At 42.1% G+C, this 23,175-nt stretch overlaps 9 non-coding genes across 9 annotated transcripts; all 9 read left to right on the top strand.

The window, feature by feature from the left end:
- Positions 1-7,445: 7,445 nt before the first annotated feature.
- Positions 7,446-7,527, top strand: trnas-aga (transfer RNA serine (anticodon AGA)). The gene has a single exon. It is a non-coding gene; the product is annotated as a tRNA-Ser (tRNA).
- A 2,110-nt stretch (positions 7,528-9,637) lies between these two features.
- trnag-ucc (transfer RNA glycine (anticodon UCC)) lies at positions 9,638-9,709 on the top strand. Its single transcript has one exon. It is a non-coding gene; the product is annotated as a tRNA-Gly (tRNA).
- Positions 9,710-10,370: 661 nt separating this feature from the next.
- Positions 10,371-10,442, top strand: trnaa-ugc (transfer RNA alanine (anticodon UGC)). The gene has a single exon. It is a non-coding gene; the product is annotated as a tRNA-Ala (tRNA).
- Positions 10,443-13,992: 3,550 nt separating this feature from the next.
- trnag-ucc (transfer RNA glycine (anticodon UCC)) lies at positions 13,993-14,064 on the top strand. Its single transcript has one exon. It is a non-coding gene; the product is annotated as a tRNA-Gly (tRNA).
- Positions 14,065-15,232: 1,168 nt separating this feature from the next.
- On the top strand, positions 15,233-15,304 carry trnaa-ugc (transfer RNA alanine (anticodon UGC)). The gene has a single exon. It is a non-coding gene; the product is annotated as a tRNA-Ala (tRNA).
- Positions 15,305-16,448: 1,144 nt separating this feature from the next.
- Positions 16,449-16,520, top strand: trnag-ucc (transfer RNA glycine (anticodon UCC)). The gene has a single exon. It is a non-coding gene; the product is annotated as a tRNA-Gly (tRNA).
- A 653-nt stretch (positions 16,521-17,173) lies between these two features.
- trnaa-ugc (transfer RNA alanine (anticodon UGC)) lies at positions 17,174-17,245 on the top strand. Its single transcript has one exon. It is a non-coding gene; the product is annotated as a tRNA-Ala (tRNA).
- A 477-nt stretch (positions 17,246-17,722) lies between these two features.
- On the top strand, positions 17,723-17,804 carry trnas-aga (transfer RNA serine (anticodon AGA)). The gene has a single exon. It is a non-coding gene; the product is annotated as a tRNA-Ser (tRNA).
- A 2,314-nt stretch (positions 17,805-20,118) lies between these two features.
- Positions 20,119-20,190, top strand: trnag-ucc (transfer RNA glycine (anticodon UCC)). The gene has a single exon. It is a non-coding gene; the product is annotated as a tRNA-Gly (tRNA).
- Positions 20,191-23,175: the final 2,985 nt, after the last annotated feature.

Here is a 23,175-nt window from a genome sequence, read left to right as displayed (position 1 = left end):
AAAACAAGAAAATTCAGGCCGAGGGTAGGATCTCTGCAGAAACACACACCAACATTATTATGATTTTATTATTTTTGTGTGACTCAATACATTGTTTTTGAGGAAAATCCTAGTCATTCTGTCTCTAAGCTGATGCGCCAGTCATTTGCAATCATTCAGTTTCGTGAGGTAACTCGGTCTCAGCTGTTTCCACAATAGCGCCACAAGCTGTGTTTGCGTGCATTGTGTCAGCAGACATCAGGACAGACTGCGGGTCACCACAGCAGCTTTCACCAGACTGTTGATCAGAAACTCCATCGTGCTCTCCGTCAGAGCTTTTCACAGCCAGGATGTTGAGTGAACCTTTAACTCTGCTGGGCACCGGCCTCATGTCAGGATGCGAGCCAGCGTGCCCCTACAGTGGCCAGCCGTGATAGCGATCCTGCTTCGTGCTAGCATTCGTGCTACCGTGATATCCATCTCCGAGGGGGTCCCAGTGGGGTCAGTGGAGGGGGTGGGGGGCGGGTTGCTGGTCTCTTTTACCTCGGGAGAGATTACTGGTATCTGTGCTGTTAAGACTGAGAAACATACACAGAGCGGTAACACAAACAACACAGAGCAGCTCGGACTTAGTAATGCGATACAGATGGAATCCATATTGGTGGCTCGATGAGAGAGGGCCTGTGATTTCAAGAACCAATACCTCTCCCGGTCCAGGCCACATTAAACTACCCAAAGCCTCTGTTAGCAGTGGAATCCCTCCTGACAGACTCCTGCAGACGGGGTCTTTGTGGTGGTGGGGGGAAATCTGACAGCGCTGTGTGAACTCAAGTCCGTGCTAAATGTACTTGACGTCGTGTTTATGAAAGGTTTTTAGGTAGGCCTGATAAAATGTCACATGCGATCGCACTGGAGCCTGCAGAATGTGATGTCTTGCGAAAAGATTTTTATACAGAAGGAAAAGTGAAAAATCTTCTGCATCGAGGACCACCCGTGATGGGTTTGATGCGTTCTCGGAGAGATTGCATGTGATTTGGGAAACTACTGTTTGCGAAACTATGCTGCAAGCCACAAAGGATTCATTTACAGATGTTTATTGGCTCTAAACATATCCAGATTATTTGTCTGCCAAGATGACAGTCACCCTGTTGTCACTGGATTGACTCAGCTATAGTGTAAAATGTCTGTGCCCTAGATACTGCCAATGGTAATATACAATCCTCTGAGTGCTGGCATGCTGACTGGAAAGTCGAGAAAAACCACAAACTGAGTCTTCAAAAAGAGTTGTGTGTTAGTGTTTGTGCCCGAGAATGTGACACAAAGAAAAATAATCTGGTGAAAAAGTTTCCCCAATTTGTTTTTTTTTTTGTTGTTGTTTTTTCCCCTTCCTCATTCGAATGTTTGTGTGCTGTTCAACTGTGTGTCTCAAAGTGAAATTGCAGTGAAATTCTGGTTAACCTTGTGTTTGAAACAGCTTCTAGTCTCAGGAGTGTTGAGTCAGATTTTGAACACAGAGGCCATTCCAGGCCGGTGCCAGGGTTGCTTCATCTGAAAACAAGCAGCTTTTTCCGTGGTGAGGCTGTGAAATCGAAGTTGCTTCAGGTCACTTGCATGTTTTGCTTTCACTTTCCCCTAATATTCCTACTTATCATTCAGAGTGGGAACTTTGCAAGCTTGGCGAGCGTGTCAACCTTTTTCCTCCTGGGCTGTAAGACTAATCTGGAATTTGATTTCATTTTCATAAACTACAGATGTATAACTCTATCGGTGTGGCTCAGCCGCGCAGCAACCGAGAGTCTTTCTGTGCGTTATGGACGGAGGTTGGAACACACACGGTTTAATAGGAACAACTCGGGTTTTGCTTGGGTGAAATTTACCAGTCCACCTCTCCTCAAGGGACAGCACCGCGTGCATGTCCAACAATTCTCTGACCCCCCCACCCCCTCACCCACTTCACCGGGCATCACTCCCTGCCCACAGGCCCCCTGCCAGACAAGTCGGACAGCGCCAAGGAGTATGGGGAAACTCACCTCAGAGAATATGTGTCATGTCCTTCTTACTCATTCCTGCTGTGCTCCCAGCTCAGTGGAGGGCAATACAAACAGGCGAACAGCAGGAGGCGACGGTGGCCAAGGAAAACAAAAAGAGATGGAATATGTACAGCGTGCACAGGGACGCTCTACATGCATACATATGGCGATGTATATGCACAAACACAAGCTACATGCATGGACATGCGTGCGCTTTCATAACCACAAATCACTTCCTTCTCCTTCACACACTCAAAATCACACAAATACAGTAGACACAAGCAATTACTCTCTCAAACGCACTTCATAGTCACAGTCAACACACTAAGTTGAGTGCAAATAAACAGACTGGCAAGCAATGCATATATCCACTGATAATGTATGCATGCTGTATGGTAAGCTACAGCCCTCTGAATGAGGAAAGCGAGGGAGATGACTCGGTTGTACTCATGCATGCAATGATCAAAGACATAGAAATCAGCTATATTCTGGAAAAAGTCAGTCCAAATGCTCTGTGCATGGAAGGAGAGGGCTTCCTCATGGCCTGAGAGTCAGGTAAATGGTTGATGAAATGTCGGCGGCTGAATGCGTGGCTCTCATGCGGGGCTGCCTGGTGGCCAGTGGCCCACTGGCCCGGTCCACGCTAACACAGACACAGCTTTGTCAGCCTGGCAGAGGAGACCGGCCCTATTCACGTCCATATTTGTATGTGATGACGGAGCACCTCAGGCTTGAATAGGGGCTGCTGCCAGAGCCTCTTCATACTGCCTCTCCTGATGGCTTCTTGGAGAAACAGCTTCGGTTTTTTGTTTTGTTTGTTTGGTTGAACAAATGAGGTTTTGGCTCCGGTCGCACTTGTGCAACTCACTGAGCTGATGCAGTCTAGATCACATCTATATTCCAAGATCATGTCGTTCCCAATGTCAGTGTCATAATTATAAGGAAGATTTGTAGAAGACATTGCGATAACATATTATAAAAAGTGTTGTGGTAATAACACCCTAGAGGAAAATGTCCATCTGAGGAACTTATTTACTGTATGATTAAGTCTTAAGATCCTACTTTCGGAAAACAAGAAGGGGGGGAAATTCTGCCAATGTGATTAGATCATTTCATTTGTTTCCAATACAAATTTTCTTGAATCGTGTCATTTGTTGATAGTGGAGCGATCTGCCGTGTTCTGCTTTGTTTCAAGCATCTGGCAACTCTTTGCAGTAAATTTCTGAAACCAGTGAAGCTGCATTAGAAACAAGTGGAATCTTCCCCACTGGCAAAACTCTTTTGTAAAAACTAAGATTTTGAAACAAAATATCACTTGTTCAGACAAGCATTTTTGCATTATCTTAACAATTTAGGAACCATTTATGTATCCTTTCATCTGCAAGGGTTTTAAAAACAAATATGCCAGAAAACACACACTCACGCACTCGAGCTGGTGTACCCATGTTGTACGTTCGCACTCTCACACAGATAAGGCAGAGACGGTACAGTGGTGTGTACAGTGAGGCATTTCTCCATCACATGGCCTCTCCAAGGTCTGAGGCAAAGTTTTCACCTGCTGGCTCTGCGCTCAAGACAAAGGCCTCATTGTTGGACTCTGCTGTTAGCCCTGGGTGAGTGTACAGAGCTCACACACACAAACACACACACACACACACACACACAGAGAGAGAGAGAGAGAGAGAGAGAGAGAGAGAGAGAGAGAGAGGCATATTTTTTGATGGAGAGATGATGACACATTTATTAGACATGGAGTATTGTTTTGTGTGGAATTAGATTGGATATAGCCAAACATTTATGTAAATTCTTTGTTTCAAGTGTTTTTCTGCAATTGTTTTAAGGAAATAAAACTACAGCTTGTGTGAAGATCTGCTTGTGTGTAATGTGAATTTGCACTTGAACACCGTTTCTGTAGTAATACAAATGTCAAAAAGTAGCCTGGAGTTCCTCTCTTGCGGTGAATATCACAGACCGATAGCACCACCTGCTGGGGAAAACAGGCATAGCTCTGTCTCTGTCCATAACCTGTAGATGCAGTATCAGTACTACACATGGTGAAATGTTGCCAGTATTCTAGTGAGTGTTTACTCACTAGTTTTAATGTTTAGTACTGCCATTATAAATACTTTTGATATCAGTCTGAAAATGCATTATTTAGTCTGAATTAATTTAATGGACCAAGGACACGTCTAACTGTCACACACACACACACACACACACACACACACACACACACACACACACACTCACACTCACACACACACACACACACACACACACACACACACACACACACACACACAGGTGTCTGTAGTTCAGGATCTCTCTACTCACGTCACTTTTTTGTTTGTTTAGTTTTTTTCTCCTTCCTCCTTCCATCATCTACACGATATAGTGACAGAAAATGTATGTATTATATTTTATTTTATAATATGTGAAATTTATATTAAACAGTGTAACGTGAAATTTGTTAGTTGAGGAAGTAAGTGAGTAAGTAAACTTTATTATCCCCAAGGGGCAATTCATTGTACAGCCAACAGAGAATAAATAAGTAAAGACAGCAGTTCATACACAGGATACCCAACATTGAGATGTATGCTAGGCTGCTAGAGTTTATAAAGGACAGACCACATCAAGCTGTTAATGAGGCTAGTAGTGACCGGGACAAATGAGGTCTTGTATGTCTTTGTCCTACACTTTGGTACAATGTACCTGCAACCAGATGGCCACCGTCTGTTTTCAAGGGGTGACTGTGGTCAGCAAGGAGAGATTTGGCCCTCCAGGTGGCTTTGGCTCTATATAGGAGGGAGAGCTCGTCAAAATTTACCCCTGCACACCCTTTCACTATGTTGTTCAGTCTGTGCTTGTTTTTCTAAGCAAGGGGTTCAAACCAGCAGATAAAAGAGAAAGCTAAACAGACTTGATGCAACAAGAGTAAAACATTTTCATAAAAGATGCATCAACATTAAAACGTCTCAACTTCCGATAAAGATACTGATATAGTTATTAGTCAGTACTACTTTTATGTCCCTTAAAAGGTGTGGTACTGCTGTAATACCGTCATCTTCCAACAGAGGGAGCAACAGCACAACGTTTGACTGAAATTCAGGCTCTCCACTTTCACTTGTGTATGTTTGCTGTCTGCCTTTCATTAACTGACTGCATCTTAATATTCTGCATAAATTTACAGTATATGTAAGGAGAAAGACTTTTTTGACTTGTTTTTATTTCTCGGTTTCTAGCATGTGCTACCGGACTGACTTCTCTTGGCATTTTTTAACATTACATGGTATTATGTCATTTTTACGATTTTACTGTTTTTTTTTTTTTACGACAACTTAACTGCTGCTTGAGTTAACGAAGCTTATTTAAAAAAAAAGACTTATTTTTATTTAAAAAAGAATTATTATTATTTTTTTTTTTAAATGGTAATTTCCGAAATTGACAAGCGATTTCAAGGACTCGGAGCTGTTTTTTCCCGAGTTGCGAGCTGCATTGAACGCAGCAGAAGTTGTCAGGACGTGAGGAGTTCAAGTGCGCACTTCCGTGTAACGTCCGTTCATTTTTTTTTTTTTTTTTTTTACACAGCTAGCTCTTCTTTTTAGTGTAGTTAACTAGAATAACCTTGGTCTCGGTAGTGTTGTTGCGTTAAAAATGTGTTTCAGGTAAGGACGCTTTCAATATAAGAGTTCATGCAATATTCACTGTTGATGATTTTTATTGTCATTCCTGTGAATGGATTGCGAAAGAGAATTACAGGGAATGATGCTTTGGCACAGAATACTGAGAAGTTAGATGATGTCAGTTCATAACATAATTTATTTAAATGTAAAAGTTGTATCAAGACAAGGGTTGTCCAGTCTTTACCTGTCTACACCTGAAAGAGGACTGGTTATACACCTGAACCATTTATTACCTGTCACTTAAGGCCCGTTTCCACCGCCGGAACTTGGGGGTAATTTTACGGGGCCGTGGCCGTTGTCGCGTGTCTCCACCGCCGGAACTACCCCGAAAGAGAGAGTTCAGGAACCTTTACAGGGGCTAAAAAACGGCCCTGCCTCGGGGTAGGGACTCTGAGCGGCCCCGAAAAAACTCCTGGGTTTACTCACGGCGCAATGTGATGTCAACAGAAGCAGGCGTCCCTAGCAACACGGCCAACACTACCAAGCTAACGCTAACGTGCTAGCTAACGTTAACAACACACTTTTTAACCGGCATTTGGGCGCTAATGTTAGCTTTAGCGGACGTTAGCTAACGCTAACAACAGGCTTTTTTAACAACACGCATAGCTGTACTGTAATTGCTGTAAAAGAAAGAAGTTTAACTGAGCTCTTATGTTGGCTATCCAGGAGGGAAGACCTGTGAGAAGAAAATTCAGATTTGTATAGATAGTAATTTGTGTTTATATCAGGTTGTATGACTTGTCAGTGACATTTAAATGTCCACTGTCATTAATTATATTTGGTTATAGTGTAAAAGAATTAGGTTGTTAGAAGTTAAAATAAGACAAGTAGACTAGAGTAGAAAAAGTCATCAGTATGTGATGAGAGTTCAGGTTTATGCACATGACAAAGGGTGCTTCTAACCTATGCTGTATTTTCGTATTTCCAACAGAAATTAAATCTGTTGCACCAGAGTGAACTCAGTGTCATTCCTGCTGTGTAATATATTTTGGCAAACCAGTCAGAAAGGGGTAAAAGAGGAATCCCCTTTCATCCAGAAACGAGCCTGTGCAGAGTGCAACCCTGTGGCATTTGGGGGAGAGGAAGACTGCAGGTAGCTGAAGTGTTGGACAGAGGAGAACCCTGCAGCAGAGCCAGGAGGGCGCCCACTGAAGTTGAGGTCAGTTTGTACAGAATGAGAGTGTTTGGAAAGACAGGGAAAAATTTGCCACCCCAATTCAGTGAAAGCTGAGGTCTCTAAAACATAACTTAAACCTATACTTTTTCCATAAATACTATTGGTGTAAACTTTTACTTAAATTCCGGTGTAAGAAATACATAAGACAAATAGACAAAGCAAATACACAAATAGTAAAGAGACGACAAGCCAGTGCCAGTACATTATAATCAGACTTAGAGAGAGCGAGAGGGAGGGAGGGAGTGTGTGTGTGTGTGTGTGTGTGTGTGTGTGTGTGTGTGTGTGTGTGTGTGTGTGTGTCACAACCATATAAATAAATAAAAGTCCCTGAGGCCTGCATCCAACATGAATAAAACCCCACGAGAGCCGACCAGTAGTTCTGCTTCCTCTTTGTTCATCTCTTTGTTCGACCATCAACAATATGGCTGATTTGTCCATTCAGCTGTCTTGGTTTTAAAATTGATTGCTTTGTCTTTCACAGTGCTTTACTTATTTTACAAATATAGAAGTTGAAATGTCACTATGGGTTGACATATGTCTGGTTTCTCTTGAAAAGTGTAATTGTGATGAGTGTGGGTTGTCGTGGCCGAGTGGTTAAGGCGATGGACTAGAAATCCATTGGGGTCTCCCCGCGCAGGTTCGAATCCTGCCGACAACGGAGTACTGTTTTCATGCAGTGATGTTGTAAGATGACATGCTTGGAGTCTGCTTCAGTCAAAATATAGGATATGCCGCCAACAGCGTGAAGACTTCACAAATTATTCTCCACAGTGTAGGAGAGATAATGTCTCACTCATCTGCACTTCAAAGGTTGTTGAATTATACAGGACTGATGGAACAAGAGTCTTTTAAAATACAATTTTTTACTTTTTGTCATTCCTTTAACTTGGTTTCATGTCCCTCATAACCACTGGTAACCATGATTTAATCTCTCCCTGACCACCCTTATTGAGAAGTTAATCCTGGTGAATGAGTAGGGGAGAGTGGGGTAAGTAGTGCCAATTTTTACTTAAAGTGCCTTTAAAGTGAGGGGATTACAGTAATGCCTCCAATTAAAATATGCACATATAGTTTAGGATGTTGTGCATCCTTGGGAACAGTCACTTTGGATCTTATGTAAACTGTTTGAGAAATATAGATTTTAAAAAAAAAAGTGGTTTTGTGGCACAACTTGCCCCCAGTGCGGGGTAAGTTGTGCCATTAGAGAGAATACACTGGGGTAAATTGTGCCATTGATAATTGAAGTAAAACAGGTCATTTTAATCTCACAAATGATAATGCTATATAAAAGCAAAATAAATTCAATACAAAATTATTTATTTAACATTTATTTATTATTTTAACAAGATCACAGGCCACTTTTCTATAACAAGGCCTAGCGCCACATGAACACATACCAAGAACAAAATAAAACTTCCAAAATGAGCACCTGCAAATCATCTTCATCTGATTCTGAATAGTTTTAGTGATCAAAGGTAAGAGGACAATGTACAATAACAATAAAATACAGTAAAGTAATATATAGTATATAATCACAAGTTGTGCCACTGGCACAACTTACCCCAGGCCCTTTGGCACAAATTACCCCAAGCCCACCATTTTGAAAAAAATGCATCCCCCAGCTGTTTTGAGCTAACATCATGCTAATTGTATAGACTCATGGTGTGGCTTACTAAAGTACTAAAACCTGTGTGAACTGTTTTCAAAGTTTTCTATAATTGTTCAAACCCAGAAATCAAAAAACCTTGACCATAGAAATTTTACTTTGGAGGGCAAAAAAAAAAAAGTTTTTTGAACTTAAATGTGCTTACCTCTCAAGCCATGTGTCTCCCTTCTTTGCAGGATGAGTGAAATGGATGCCTCTTCAAAAATATGTGGTCACATGACCAACTTCTTCTATGGTTTTCTAGATAACAGGGGTGGCACTACTTGCCCCTTGGCACAAATTACCCCATTCTCCCCTATCATTCTCAGAAACAGAAGGCTCTTGACGTTGAACAAGTGTGAACAAGTGGTTTGTGGGATGATCAAGTATAGACTGTATAGACTGCTATATGTATTGAGCTGTAAGTATATGAATCATGACCACTTGTGTCCATGTCACCCTCTCATTAAAGACAGGATGTTTTGACCTTTTAGCAATGAACTAATAATATATTGGGGTCTCTTTGTGCAGGTTCAATGCCTGCTGCCTGTGGTTTTACAGCACTGGATGAAAAGAGAGCTCAACAGAACTTCCTTCTCAAAGACACACAACACCACCAACCTCATAAAACGTATTTGAAAAAACTCTTAAACTTACTTTACTTTTTTGTTCTACATAGAGATATTGTGGATTAGTGGGTGATTAAGGCCATGGATTATTTCTCCCACGCAGTTTGGAATGAAAGGGCTTGAGATGTGTCCTTGACTATCGGCCAGTATCCCAGTGACACATCCTTTGGTTTGAAACCCTCCCCGCTCTGCCGCTCACAAGCTGCATTATATCATCAGATGAATGGAAAGTGAACCTCTGCTGACTTGTAACAGCCCAGTGAACAGTTCAGGCTAATCAGAAGCATTAAATTGGTTTATCCAAACATGGTTTAGTTGCAAGTGATTTGTTGTAAAAGGTGTTGTAAAAAGCCTCTCTCATTTCCTCCACGACTCGACTCGACTCTTCTTGACTCTACTTGGTCTGCAGTGCCTCCCCCTTCCTTCCTTCCAGTTGAATTCCTGACAGAAAGTGTTGAGTGTGTAGCAGCAGTTCACCTTCTTTTTTCTCGTAAGCGATGGTGGTATAGTGGTGAGCATAGCTGCCTTCCAAGCAGTTGACCCGGGTTCGATTCCCGGCCATCGCAGAGTGTGTTCTTTTCCTCCAGATTGCCCTTTTGATAATTAGTTTTTGTCTCTCGGTTTGGGTGTCATAATGTTCAGCTCGACAAAGTAAGGCTGTTCAGTGTAACATTTGCAGACTGTATTTGTTGCATTTCATCATACATGCACCTTAATAAACGGGTTATTCGCCCTCATATGGCAGTTGTTTTTTTATGTCCACGTACGTCTGGTGAAAATATAAGGAAACTACAAACACATCTGCTGCCCCCGTCTGGGAAATCCCCTCAAAACGCCAGCTGACGGCTTTTCTCTGCCGGCTGCCGGTTACCCAATTTCTTTCTTTCTCTCTCTCTCTCTCTCTCTCTCTCTCTCTCTCTCTCTCTCTCTCTCTCTCTCTCTCTCTCTCTCTCTCTCAAATTATACATGTTAATTTGATTTGCATTTAGAGCGGGCAAGTGAGATCCAAACACAAGTGGGCAGGCAAGATGCATTTGGACACGCATGTTAACGCCAGGTGTGTATATGGACAGACTGACAGCTGTCCACTTGTGCTCGGAACACCAAAGACGCCTTTTAATATTTTAATGCATTTTAATACTAGGTGGAACAGAGTAGTGTAGTCATGATATCGGCAGTATCGGTTCTTGTCACACGCAAAGTGTTGTCCCAGGAGTTTATCAGCAGGGGGATGTAGCTCAGTGGTAGAGCGCATGCTTTGCATGTATGAGGCCCCGGGTTCAATCCCCGGCATCTCCAGCAGGGTCTTTCTTGAAACTTTCTGTGGGAAATTGACAGTGGAATGGAATCAAAAACTGTGACCCCAGGTGTGTTTATAGTACAAAAATAATAATCAAGTTTTCTGCACTTAACTTTCTGGGTTGGCTTTGAGGTATTAAGAGAAATTCAATATAGTAAGCTTTCTTCTCAAGAGACCTGATGCAACAATCAGAAAACTAGGCCACTGAAATCTTCCTAATGGATTTTATTTTTTATTTAAAAAGTACAATTATCAAACAGTTGCTAGTCGCTTGCTTTTCTCTATTTCATATTGTTGTAAAATGTATACTTTTTCATTTTTTCTTGCATGTATTACTGCTCATTTTAGGATTATTGCTGTGTGGAAAAACATCAAGGATAACTTCAGTGAGCTGTTTTCAAGTTAGTTTTTCATGGTGAACACTGATCAGATGAAGATAGGCGTTTCAGTGATATCTCAGTGCAGTTATTGTGGCGATGGACTAGAAATCCATTGGGGTTTCCCCGCTCAGGTTCGACTCCTGCCAACAACGGAGGACTGTTTTCACTGTGGTGTCACAGAGCAACACCAATGAACAGTGTTGGGACCAATCACTCACAAAACTAATAAGTTACTACCACTACATGGTTGATGGGGACAGGCTCTATTTTATCACCTCTGGGGACATGCCACTGCTGTGGTATACTTGTACAGCTTTGCTGCTCCGGGACATGGCTGAAGTTATGTAATTTCAACGCCTGGAGGGACTTGATCAGGCCAACGACGTGTGAACACTGTCCATTTATTCTGGAAAGACGCAAGGCAACAATCAAATGGATAAGAAAATGATTCTTAGTGCATTTACAATACATTAGTAACGTTACCAGTCCTTGACACTAGAAGGCGCTCTAAGACCGCCCAGCTATCCGGTCCCAAACCTGAGGTTATTTCAGTTAAGGATGCAGTTCACCCAAGGAGGTCAAAAGGAGTTAAGACTTAGACGAGACTTCTGTCCTATGATGCATATTTAGCAGGTAAGCAGATTCATTTGTTTAGATGTAAAGTGGCTTTGAGTGCTACCGTGGGATATGCTAACGTAGTGTAATGACATGTCAAAAAGTGCTACGTTAGTTCTAGCTATAACGTTATAACGTTAACTGTTTGTGTTGGCCCTCTATCATTCTTGCTAACGTTAGCTGGGTATAGTTACAGTCTAACCATTATAAGAATGAATGAATAGCCTACTCACCCAGCTTTGCAACTGCAGTAGGACTCCTTGATTTTCTCCTGGTGTATCTCGATTGACATTGAATGAGGGGGTTGTGTTTTCCTCATGCTACGCCAACACTTGGCATCCACTCTAACGTTAACATTATAAAAAAAAAAAAAAAATGATATTATGGACATATCCCTGGGTAAAATAATTTAGCCCTTTAGTCAACACCTTCTTGGAAAAATGTGTTATGTCGTTCGTTAGAAAATGTAGCCCAATAGTATCGGGGATTAAAGCTAAATGATCTGACATTCTGAAGTTGTAACTGCCGTGAGACCAGGTGATTGCATTGAGGAAGGGCAATGGCTTGTGAGACATATGCGTGCTGCCAGCGTCGGAATGGTGAATTGCTTATTACTTCTGTAAAAAAGTAATTTTGATTACTACTCAGTTACTGCTGCAGATGAGTAATTCACTTACTGGGGAAAGTAATTTTTACGATTACTTTTTTTCTTTTCTTAAATCCTCTTATTAATGCACATATTTTTGCGTTGCTGTTGCAGTGTGGACATTGCTGTCAAATTTCATCTATCATTGTCAGTGTTGGGCACGTTACTTTGAAAAAGTAATTCATTATTGTTTAAAGTAGTGATGCCAGCTTGTCCGGTTGGGGAATTGAACCCCCAGTCTTCTGTATGGCAGGCGGAGATATCCGCTCTGCCGTCGGGGAACACATACGCTTCTTGTAATTTGCGCTCATTCCCCATTCATGTTGATAAGTTACGAAAAACTGCAAAGTCCGACTGGTTTGAAAATTGACACACCGCTTTTTCTAAGACGCACATTTTTCGAATAGGATAGTAAAACAACAACAACAACAACAACAACAACAACAACAACAACAACAATAATAATAATAATAAGTATTAATAGTAAGTAACGGCGCATTTTATTGTCTAACGGTAACGGCGTTGTAACGGGGGAAACAGTAATTTCTTTGATTACTCGTTACTGATAAAAGTAACGCCGTTAGTAACGCCGTTACTCCCATCACTGCCAATGAATACCTGCAACAGTTGGTGTGATGTCTTGCAGCTCAGGCAAAACAACCCTGTCTCCCGTTGCTGCTCATTTGCCAACTGTCATGCAGCTCAATCAAGGATCAAGGAACTTTTATTGTCATACCAGCTCACATTTACATGTTAGTGGTACGAAATTAGGACTCAGGTCCCGGTATAAGAAACCTAAATAAATAAATGAAAAACAACAGGAATAATAAAACAACAAAGGTAAAAATATAAAATATGTAAGTATAAACAGTATATATAAATATAAACAGCATATATAAACATAAACAGTATATATAAATATAAACAGCGTATATAAACATAAACAGTATATATATAAGTATAAACAGCATATATAAACATAAACAGTATATATAAATATAAACAGCATATATAGATATAAACAGTGCTGAAATTAGCTTGTTGAATGCTAAATACGCATGTCAGTGAGATATTGCACTTATGGTGGATAAAGTGTTTTCAGTGCAAGAAAATGGGAGAGAGAGAGAGAGAATGAGATGAGAGAGGATGGGAGGGATGGGAGTCTACAGAGCACAGCTCGAGTTTAACAGTCTGACAGCTTCAGGGAAGAAGCTGTTTCTGAGCCTGGTGGTCTTGCTCTGAATGCTCCTCAGCCGCCTGCCTGAAGGGAGGGGCTGAAACAGTAATGCGGAGGGGCGGGCCCTCCCCCTGCATCGTGAGGTGTAGAGGTCTGAGGTGGTGGGTGCACCCTCTGCAGAGCCTTCCTCTCAGCAGCAGTGCAGCTGCCGTGCCACACGGTGATGCAGGTGCAGAGGACGCTCTCCACCGCACAGTGGTAGAAGCTTCTCAGGACGGAGCTCCCCAGTCCAGCTCTCTGCAGCTTCCTGAGGAAGTAGAGACGCTGGTGGGCCTTCCTGACCAGATGGGAAGTGTTGGCACTCCAGGTGAGGCCACTGGATATGTGCACACATATCCAGCTCAATCCACAGAGATGTTCAGATGGAGTGAATCAGGTTTCTTTGCCTCTTGTGACGATGAACTTTCTATATTTACTTCCAGTTGAATCCTGCTGACATTATTTTCTTTGGTAAGTTTATGAGGTGAGAATCAAACCCAGCCTTGTGTCATGTTGTGTCGTGTCATCTCTAATCTCCTCCTTTCTCTCTTTGGTCTGCAGTGTTTGCTTGCTGGTGTACCTCCTCTTTCTCCTCCTCCTTTCTCCTCTCCTCCTCTTTTCCCTCCTCTTTTTCCAGTTGAATTCCTGACAGAAAGTGCTGAGTGTGCAGCAGGAGTTGAGCTGTCCTGTAAGCGATGGTGGTATAGTGGTGAGCATAGCTGCCTTCCAAGCAGTTGACCCGGGTTCGATTCCCGGCCATCGCATATCCTTTATATCTCTGAAGGAATTAGGATACAACTCAGTGTTCATGTAAAGCAGTTGTTGTGATTTATTCCAGGATAACAAGAAATTGAAAAAAAAAAATAATAAAACATTAATACATGATTACAAAACGGGGAATTGAAATGACTAGAATTTATTAGGTTTTATTCTGCATCCTTTGTGCCAAATGATTTCTTAAGAGCAGTGATTAAATTACCTAGAAATATTAGCATGTATAAGTCTTCTTAGAAGTGTTGTACAAATGTTTTCTCAGGTCTTTGGGCCTCATACACAAATAGTGTGTCTGCACAAATCTGTACTTCAGCTGTTTGTATGAACGTTTTAAGCAAAAATCTGGGTTTCATCAATGATGTTCCAAATTTGTTCTTAATCTGGAAACAAACTTAGAACTGCTGCAGGCCAAGCGTTTGCACAAATCATAAACTGAAACCAAATCAGTATAAGTAAAATTCAAGTTTCACTTGAAAAGCATTTTACTGTGTATCAATTTAGCAAACATTACACCAATTCCATTTCAGTGATTTTTATGGAAGGTTTGACAGATTTTGACAGTTGGAAGGATAAAAAAATTAATGTTGAGTGAAAACATACCTGTTGCGCTTTGGTACTAAGTAATAGCTGGACCTCTAGAAGATCTAGAAGCTGGCATGTAGATGGCACTCCCTGACTGACTGACTGACTGACTGACTGACTGACTTTTTTCAAAAATACCCCACTGGAGCCTCCTAGCAAGATTAAACATGGCTGGCAAACAGCCCTGGCTGTTCTAGTTTCATAAAAACAGTGATTAAAATATCTGCAGATATCTGGTCTTATTAATCTGGTTAGATTTGCTGGAGAAATGTTTTCTCAGCTTATTGTCTAATATACAGATTAGACACAGATCCACCGGAGAGGCCATGGCAATTGTGAAATTTAATGCCAACTCGTAGTTCCTTCATTCTGGCTGTATTTTCTTGCTGGCGGATGAAAAGGAAAGGAGAGGGGATTTTTAAGAAGCCTCAGGAGTGCATGAACTTTTATGAATATTAAAATTTGAAACTATAATGTTTAGACCACTCAAATTTAATTGTATGGCTAATATTTGACATTATTCATTATTCAGCAAGTGTGTTTCCTAGTGTGCTGTCCCATTGGTCCTGACAGCAGGGGGATGTAGCTCAGTGGTAGAGCGCATGCTTTGCATGTATGAGGCCCCGGGTTCAATCCCCGGCATCTCCAGCAGGCTTTCCTCTGGTGAACACCAGCAGGCCTTTGAGAAGCCAAACTTTGATGGTGAAGTAGATTCAGGTTCTGTGACTCTCAAGTCTGGGTGTATATGTGTACTAAAATAATCAAGAGGTTGCTGCTTAAATTAGCAATCTGATTTCTGGGAGTGCCATGTAAATATATCTTTCTATCAAGATAAAATAAATACATTAACTTTTTCTAGCATGTATTGCTGTTAATTTTAGGGTTATTGCTGGGTGAAAAACATCAAGGATAACTTCAGTGCGCTGCAGTGAGCTGTTGTCAAGTTAGTTCTTCATGGTGAACACTGATCAGATGAGGATAGGTGTTTCAGAAGCATATTAGTACAACATTGTTGTGGCCAAGTGGCGATGTACTGAAAATCCATTGAGGTCTAACTATGCATGTTTGAGTCCTGTCAACAACGGATAGGAGAACTTATGGAACAATACCCACAAACACTCAAACTGGCTTCCGATTTGTGATCTTTGGTATTATTCAGTTCAGACAAAACAGCATTGGCTGTTGTTGCTGCTATGCATAATGATCAGTTCATTGCTGAACACAGTTCACTGAGAATGAATGAATAGTGCCATGCATAAGGAACATCCATGTGGTTTCATTACCTTTACTGCACTTCAGGAAACACTGTGCCAACAATGATTATACATTCTAGTCTTAATGGAGACTTGAGAAGTTTTAACAAGTACAGAACAGCACTGTTTTGTACTTGTTGAAAGCAATGTAGTGCAGCTGCTACAAGTGGATGTCATGTGAACGTTGCCGCCCCAAGTATCATGCTTTGTTGGCTTAGAAACCTGATTCAGTGTGGAATTTTTCATGGCCTGCCTGATTATAGATTTGTGGGAGGAGAAATTGAAGTGTTTTGAGGTTTGATTTGTCATTTTCACTTCCAGCTGACTCCTGCTGACACTTAAGTTTATGAGGTGAGAATCAAACCCAGTCTTGTGTCATGTTGTGTCGTGTCATCTCTAATCTCCTCCCTTCTCTCTTTGCTCTGCAGTGTTTGCTTGCTGCTGTACCTCCTCTTTCTCCTCCTCTTTTCCCTCCTCTTTTTCCAGTTGAATTCCTGACAAAGTGCTGAGTGTGCAGCAGGAGTTGGCTCCTTCTGTCAGCGATGGTGGTATAGTGGTGAGCATAGCTGCCTTCCAAGCAGTTGACCCGGGTTCGATTCCCGGCCATCGCAGACCCTTTTGCTCCAAATTGCACATAAACCTGCACTTTTCATTTGTTTGGTCTCTTGGTTTTGGTGTCACTGATGTTCAGTCAATAATTAGAGAGAGATGAAAAGTTCAGGATGAAGACGTGGAAATATATTTCACTATTAATCATTTGCCAGTGTTACATAAATTTGATGTTTTGAAGGCACAACAATTGCATTACCCATGAATGTTAGGTTAGAGAATCCAACATTTCCCCGATCTAATGTGACTTCCAGTATAAGCTACGCCCACTTATGGGCTTCTGTCTGAATACAGACACAGATCATTTTGATAATTGATACAGATACAGATAATGACATATCTGCACAGCCCTCATTGTTACAAACAGTGAATGTGGTTGGTTGCTTTTGTAATTTGCTTCTACCAAAAGTTTTTTGTTAGTTTGCAGCTCAGGAGGAGCAGGGGGAAGACCACTCGTCATCTTTGTTGTTGCTCTGTGTGTTTTCTTATGTTAGCAGCTGGTGCACAGTTACTCACAAATGCAGTACCAGGCAGTACTACTGATACTGCATTAAACACTGCTACTGCAAGCTTTGTGAAATTTGCCATGGTCATGATATTGGCAGTATCAGTTCTTGTGACATGTGAAGTGCTGTCCCATCTGTCCTGTCAGCAGGGGGATGTAGCTCAGTGGTAGAGCGCATGCTTTGCATGTATGAGGCCCCGGGTTCAATCCCCGGCATCTCCAGCAGGCTCTCTGTTGAACACCAGGAGGTGTGTGGGGAAATAAAGCCCTGACAGTGGAGTGAAATCAGATGTTCTGTCTTTAAGTGCATTTATATGTACTTAAACAATCTACTTGTCTACACTTACAGCATCTAGCTAATTTCTGGAAGCATAATTGGATTTGAGACATTTTCAATACAAGAAGGTTTCTATGGGTGAAACATACAACAATCAGGCTGTGAATATATCAAACAGCTACACAAATGCAAAGGTTTGCTTGCTTTTCTCCATGCTATAGTGTTATAACATGTATAGTTTTTTGGCTGCTGGTCATACAAAATAAATAATTTTAACTTTTTCTCGCATGGATTGCTGCTCATTTTAGGATTATTGCTGTGTTAAAAACATCAAGGATAACTTCATGCTGTTGTCAAGTTAGTTTTTCATGTTGAACACTGATCAGATGAAGCTAGGTGTTTCATTGATGTCTCAGCACAGAGTTGTTGTGGCCGAGTGGTTAAGGCGATGGACTAGAAATCCATTGGGGTCTCCCCGCGCAGGTTCGAATCCTGCCAACAACGGTCGACTGTTTTCACTGTGGTGTCACAGAGGAATACCTGCAACAGATTCTTGTGTACTGTGAGGGTGATGCAGCTCAACCTTGTCTGCCGTTGTTGGTCATTTGCACAACTGTCACGCAGCTCAATCCACAGAGATGTTCAGGTTTCCTAATTGCATTTCAGGAAACACTCTACCAACAGCTATTATGCTTTCTAGTGCAGAGGAGAAAAGGAACAGTCCTGCTTTGAGGTCAGACTCGTCATTTTCACTTCCAGCTGAATCCCGCTGACACTTTACTTTGGTAAGTTTATGAGGTGAGAATCAAACACAGTGATGGTTTCTCTACTTTGACATAGATGGCCTCTCTCACTCCTCTTTCCACCCACCTGTCCCCCCTGTCCAGAATATGTACGTTGTTGTCCTTAAAGGTGTGTCCTGGTGGCAAAGTAAGGAAACCATCACTCAACAGAGGAGGAGGCCTCAGATACCACCCCATCTACAATGCTGTCCTTTCATCCCTTCCCAGTAGAATGAACCAGCACTCACACTTGACCTCATGTGACAACGGTCGTTCACACTTGGCACCCTGTGATGCCAACGACTCTCAATCATGATGGTTAACACCCAGGAGCACCTACATATTAGTGGTATCAATGACCCTGATAATGACCACAGAGGATAAATACCTGGGATTCCCTGCCAGTTAGTCAGAACTGAAGAAGCTTCTTGGAGGAGAACCGAAAAGTTGTCAAGAATCTACTAAGTCCAGTCTACGTCAAGTCCAGTTGACACTGATTTTAACTCTACTTGAATACCATGACCTGGATGATTGAGAACCTCCACAGACAACATCACGCTGGACTTGTTTCACTGAATGCAGCGTTTCTCCAGAGAGTGTGTGTCAGAGAATCATCCATTGCTTAGCTCTTTCTGTAGGTTCCTCTCATTATATCCCTGAAGGCATTAGAGTACAACCCAGTGCTCATGTAAAGCAAGGGGTATGATTCATTCCAGTTCACTCAGTTAACATCGAATACACAAACATTTGATGAAGATATCTCTGGCTATCACAATTAAAGGTTAAAGGTTTCCAAAGAATTCTTATTCTTATTCTTATTATTAAAATCAGAGATGAGAAAGAGGCCTGAAGGCTTGAGACAAAGATGAGAAAGGAAAAAACAGAGATGTCTGTTTTTTCCAGCAGATGGCGGTATCAGGCTGTCATATTCACAGGAGGAGGCCCAATAAATTTGGTTTTGGCAGTTTGTGTCTGATAAGAGCTCATGACAAAAGTCAAAAGGCAACTCCAAAGCACCGCCCACTCACATGTGATCATATTTGAAAGAGGAAGAGTAGGCTTGAGCCACAGATATGAACCAGAGTTCACACTTGGAACCACTTGGGCTTCCCTGATGCATAATGAGTAGCAGATGCTGATCACTACTGAAGAAGACAGATAAGAAAAATGTAGTCATCCTCACTAAAGGTTGAATCATTAATGTTATCTTGTGTAGGTGTTGTCAGACTGTCTGGATGGGGAATCCAGTAAAGCCCACAACTCCTCTTCCAGTGAAGTGCTACTTTGGGAGTTTTGACTGTTTATATTGCTCTGTTATCAATCACACATATTGTGATATATTACATATCAACTGTTGATTCAGTCGCTCCTGATGACACTTTCTAATAATATTTTCAGAAGATATTCTGTGACAGTTTTCCAAGTTATCTGGTTACTTGCTAATAGTGAAAAAGCTGCTGTCATTTCTTCCACTACTGACAACGTGGCTGCATGAACATCAGTTTATGAGTCACAAATAAAAGATGAATGATTGGGTTGATCTGTGAGTCAGTGACTTGACATTTTACCTGGTGTCCATAACGTACATTAGCTCAAGTCTCACTGACAAGATTGTTTTTGTTTTGGAAGTTTTTGAGGTAAGACAATCAAAAAACTGGAGGCTTTGTTGCCGTGCATTGGCCCCTGAATCAGTCCCTGAAATACTGACAGTCAAAATGATGAAATGGCCAGCCACTCTCAATATCAGGCCACAATGATCCCAGAAAGCATTTCAGTCTCTGGTGTTGAGTCGCTTTTAGAAGCACAGTTTCTAAAGTCACTGGTACTTTTACATTTCATGAGGTCCAGGGCAGTCAGAGCTCCAGCTGAAGCCGTCTGACTGAACGTCTTGTGCTCTGCTCTCTTCTCTTCTTCTGACTTTGCTCTGCAGTTCGTCACCAGTAGAGAAGTGCTCCCCCCTCCTCCCCCCTGCTCTGCTAGGACTGAATTCCTCACAGACGCTGCTCTCTCTCTGCTGCAGGGTTTGTTTTCCTGTGGCGATGGTGGTATAGTGGTGAGCATAGCTGCCTTCCAAGCAGTTGACCCGGGTTCGATTCCCGGCCATCGCAGAAACCTTTTGCTCTCTCTCCTCCTCTAGTACTTCCTCTCTCATTTCCAGGTTCTCCATATCATCTAATTCCTGCACATTTACAGTAAGATTCAGTTTTCCCAATCCAGCAGAGATCCTACATTTATTTTCTGTCTTCTCAGTAATACAAATATGTGAATATGAAGCACCACAAAGTGAATTTCTAGCCTTTGAGAAAAACTCTTCTGTAGTGTCATTTCCATTCAGATGTCCAAGGAGTCAAATGGATCAGTGATAAATGAGATTAAACTGATAAACGCTCTTTTGTTTTGTTTTATGCTTTGAGGATTGTACTCGGGATGAACTGACTCTTTGAACAGAGCAGACCTGATACACACAGCGCCCTAATCCTAAAATTAGCATCTTTGTTTTCAAACTGTGGCAAAAAATAACTTTGAGGTGTGTGTTTGTAAAGTCCCAGCAGCACAGCTCATGATATGTGGGACATTATGTCTTTGTGATGATGTTTTTGATTTCCTCTGTCCGTCAGTCTGTCTTTCTGTCAGCGTGTGGAGCCACATTTTTGTGGACACCACAAGTCCAGAGCAGTATAGGACAGATACTTTACACCAGTTGGCCTCTTTTAGATGATCTGAGAGACAAATGTGCATATTATTAAGGAGAAAAGTTGGAGAAAGTAGGGAACTGAAGTGCTTCTTGTTATTGGACTTAATGGAATTTTTAGCTGTTTGAAGCACGATTCATAAGAACACACACACACACACACACACACACACACACACACACCTACCTCTGTCCTCCTCACTGTCTCTGTTAATGTCCTTGTTTTACTGACAGTTCCACAAATTAGGCATGAGCTGATGGAGACTCTCCTCCATATCATGGCATGGTAAAGGTGTTTCAGATATCACTTGCCCGTGTTGTATGTTAAGGCTCCATCACATTCATTCAGGACTGGCTGTCAGTTTCATGGTGCTCTGAACATTAACTCTTTCAAAAGGGTTTTGTTCACATTTCCCCAGAGAACGAAACACAAAGTGGCCATTCAACACTAAATATCCACATGATGGCAGCTCTGTCCGTTCAGCGGTCAAGACTGTGCACTGCTGGGCTTTGATTTATCTGAAAGGATTCATTTTGTAATGGCAAAGGTTATAGGTTGGCATGTGACGAGTTTCTGATTTCTCAGTGTACTGAGAAGTTCAAGACCTGTTCTCATACATTAGCAATGCATGATTGCATGGTTAGACAGAGGTAAGCACTAGAAATGTCGCCATGATGGAGTTACAACAAATTCAGTCATGAGTTTGTGAGGTATTCCTCCTGGGATAGAAAAGCTCCTCACACACCAAGCCTGTGTCCTGTGACTGTCTGCAGCTTGTGCAGTGTGTCCCACACCATGCAGCTAACCCTAACCCTAACACCTTGCATGTAGCAAGCTAGCTAACCACAAAGAGCTGTGGGAGGCAAACTTTCATCCACAAGCAAAAGAGTTTTGGGTCGTCAACGACAGTACCAGCTGCAACTCAACACATATGTTCTCCATTCATTCAGAAAAAAAAGTAAAAGTGAAAATGATGACTGAGGCCAGTTTGGTCTTTGATCTTCTTTGGCTGTACTTTCTGAAAGACTCCTGCCCCCTGCTGGTGCAGAGAGTTATTTCCTCTCACTCAGGTGCCTGTTGGCTGCAGTCCTCTGTGTTCATGACCAACTTTTAGCCGAGCGATCTGACCATCGGCCTCGATCAGCGCTTGGTGTGTCCAGGCCCTAAAGAGTTAGAGTCTGTTGCTTGTCAAACCGTACAAAGCAAAGCTGAAAACACTTGAGGAGGGAAGAGGTGTCTGCATTACAATCTTTACCTTTTTGTCAACTCTTTTGTTTTTCAAGTGAAATACTGCATGCTTTTCATTTATTGTACATGGAAAACATCAAGGACAACATCAGCAAACTGCAGTCAAGGTTGTGTTTCACCTGTGTAAGAGTGGCACGCTGCACACAGACACTGAATGTGTGTTGTGGCCAAGTGGTTCAGGTAATGAATCACAAACTCTTTCGGGGTGTCCCCGCGCATGTTGGAGTCCTGCTGGCCTCGACAGACTATTTTCATCAAGATGTGAAACGTTTGGCCCTGCTGGCTTGACTGCGTTGGACCAACAGAGATCCAATTTACACCTGGCCTCTCATGTGACGTGTATCCAGATGTGATGTGTCCACATTACACTTGTTATCAAAAATACAGCCAGACAGAAACCCAGTTGCCCTTCCTCTAGGCTTTCCCTCCTCTTCCTCTCAACGTAGGCCTATTTTTCAACCATGCGTTATGTTTTGGGAGTAGACATTACTTCTGTGGCTTGGAGAGACATTTCCTGGCCAACTCGCAGCCACAGTGCCGTTGGATTTGAATCTGTCCGCACTGTGTTTTGGATGCTTTTAGGCCTGGATGTTTTTGTGGATAAGTGCATGTGGACTGCAGTGGGATCAGTCCAGATGCATTTTAAAGCCAGGTGGAATGGGGTCAGAGAGCCTTGAAGGCCTTCCCATCTGTCTCAATCACACAAAATACCAACAGTCACATAAGTGGAGTTTGTATCTGGGGTTATTTGAAACAGTCCAGTCAGCAGCTCAGAAAAATGAGAAACTTCCATGCCTTTGTCCAAGCATCATGCAGTTCGCTGTATTGTTATACATGGAATTGTTGTGGATCAGTGGACTACAAATCTATTGTAGTCTGCTGGCACAGTTCAGAGTCCTGCTGACGACTGCTATCTCTCTGATTTGGAGCAGCTGAGTTGCTTGAAATGCTCTGTGGTGTATATCAGCTCAGGAGACACAGTGCAGGGACAGTCAGGCAACAAAGCAGTGACATATTCTTTGATTCTGAAGATTGCCTGTACAGCCGCACACAGACTGTATTCTGTCAGATTTTCCAATGCAAAGTTAAGCTTCACTGACTTGAATCGGCCCACTGAGCACTTGAGACTGAGAGGCGTTTGATTGGCTGCTG

The sequence above is a fragment of the Myripristis murdjan genome, chromosome 20 (genome assembly GCF_902150065.1).
Source record: "Myripristis murdjan chromosome 20, fMyrMur1.1, whole genome shotgun sequence".
NCBI lineage: Eukaryota > Metazoa > Chordata > Actinopteri > Holocentriformes > Holocentridae > Myripristis > Myripristis murdjan.
Note: the sequence above shows the minus strand (reverse complement) of the source record. Positions and strands in the feature narration are given on the sequence as shown.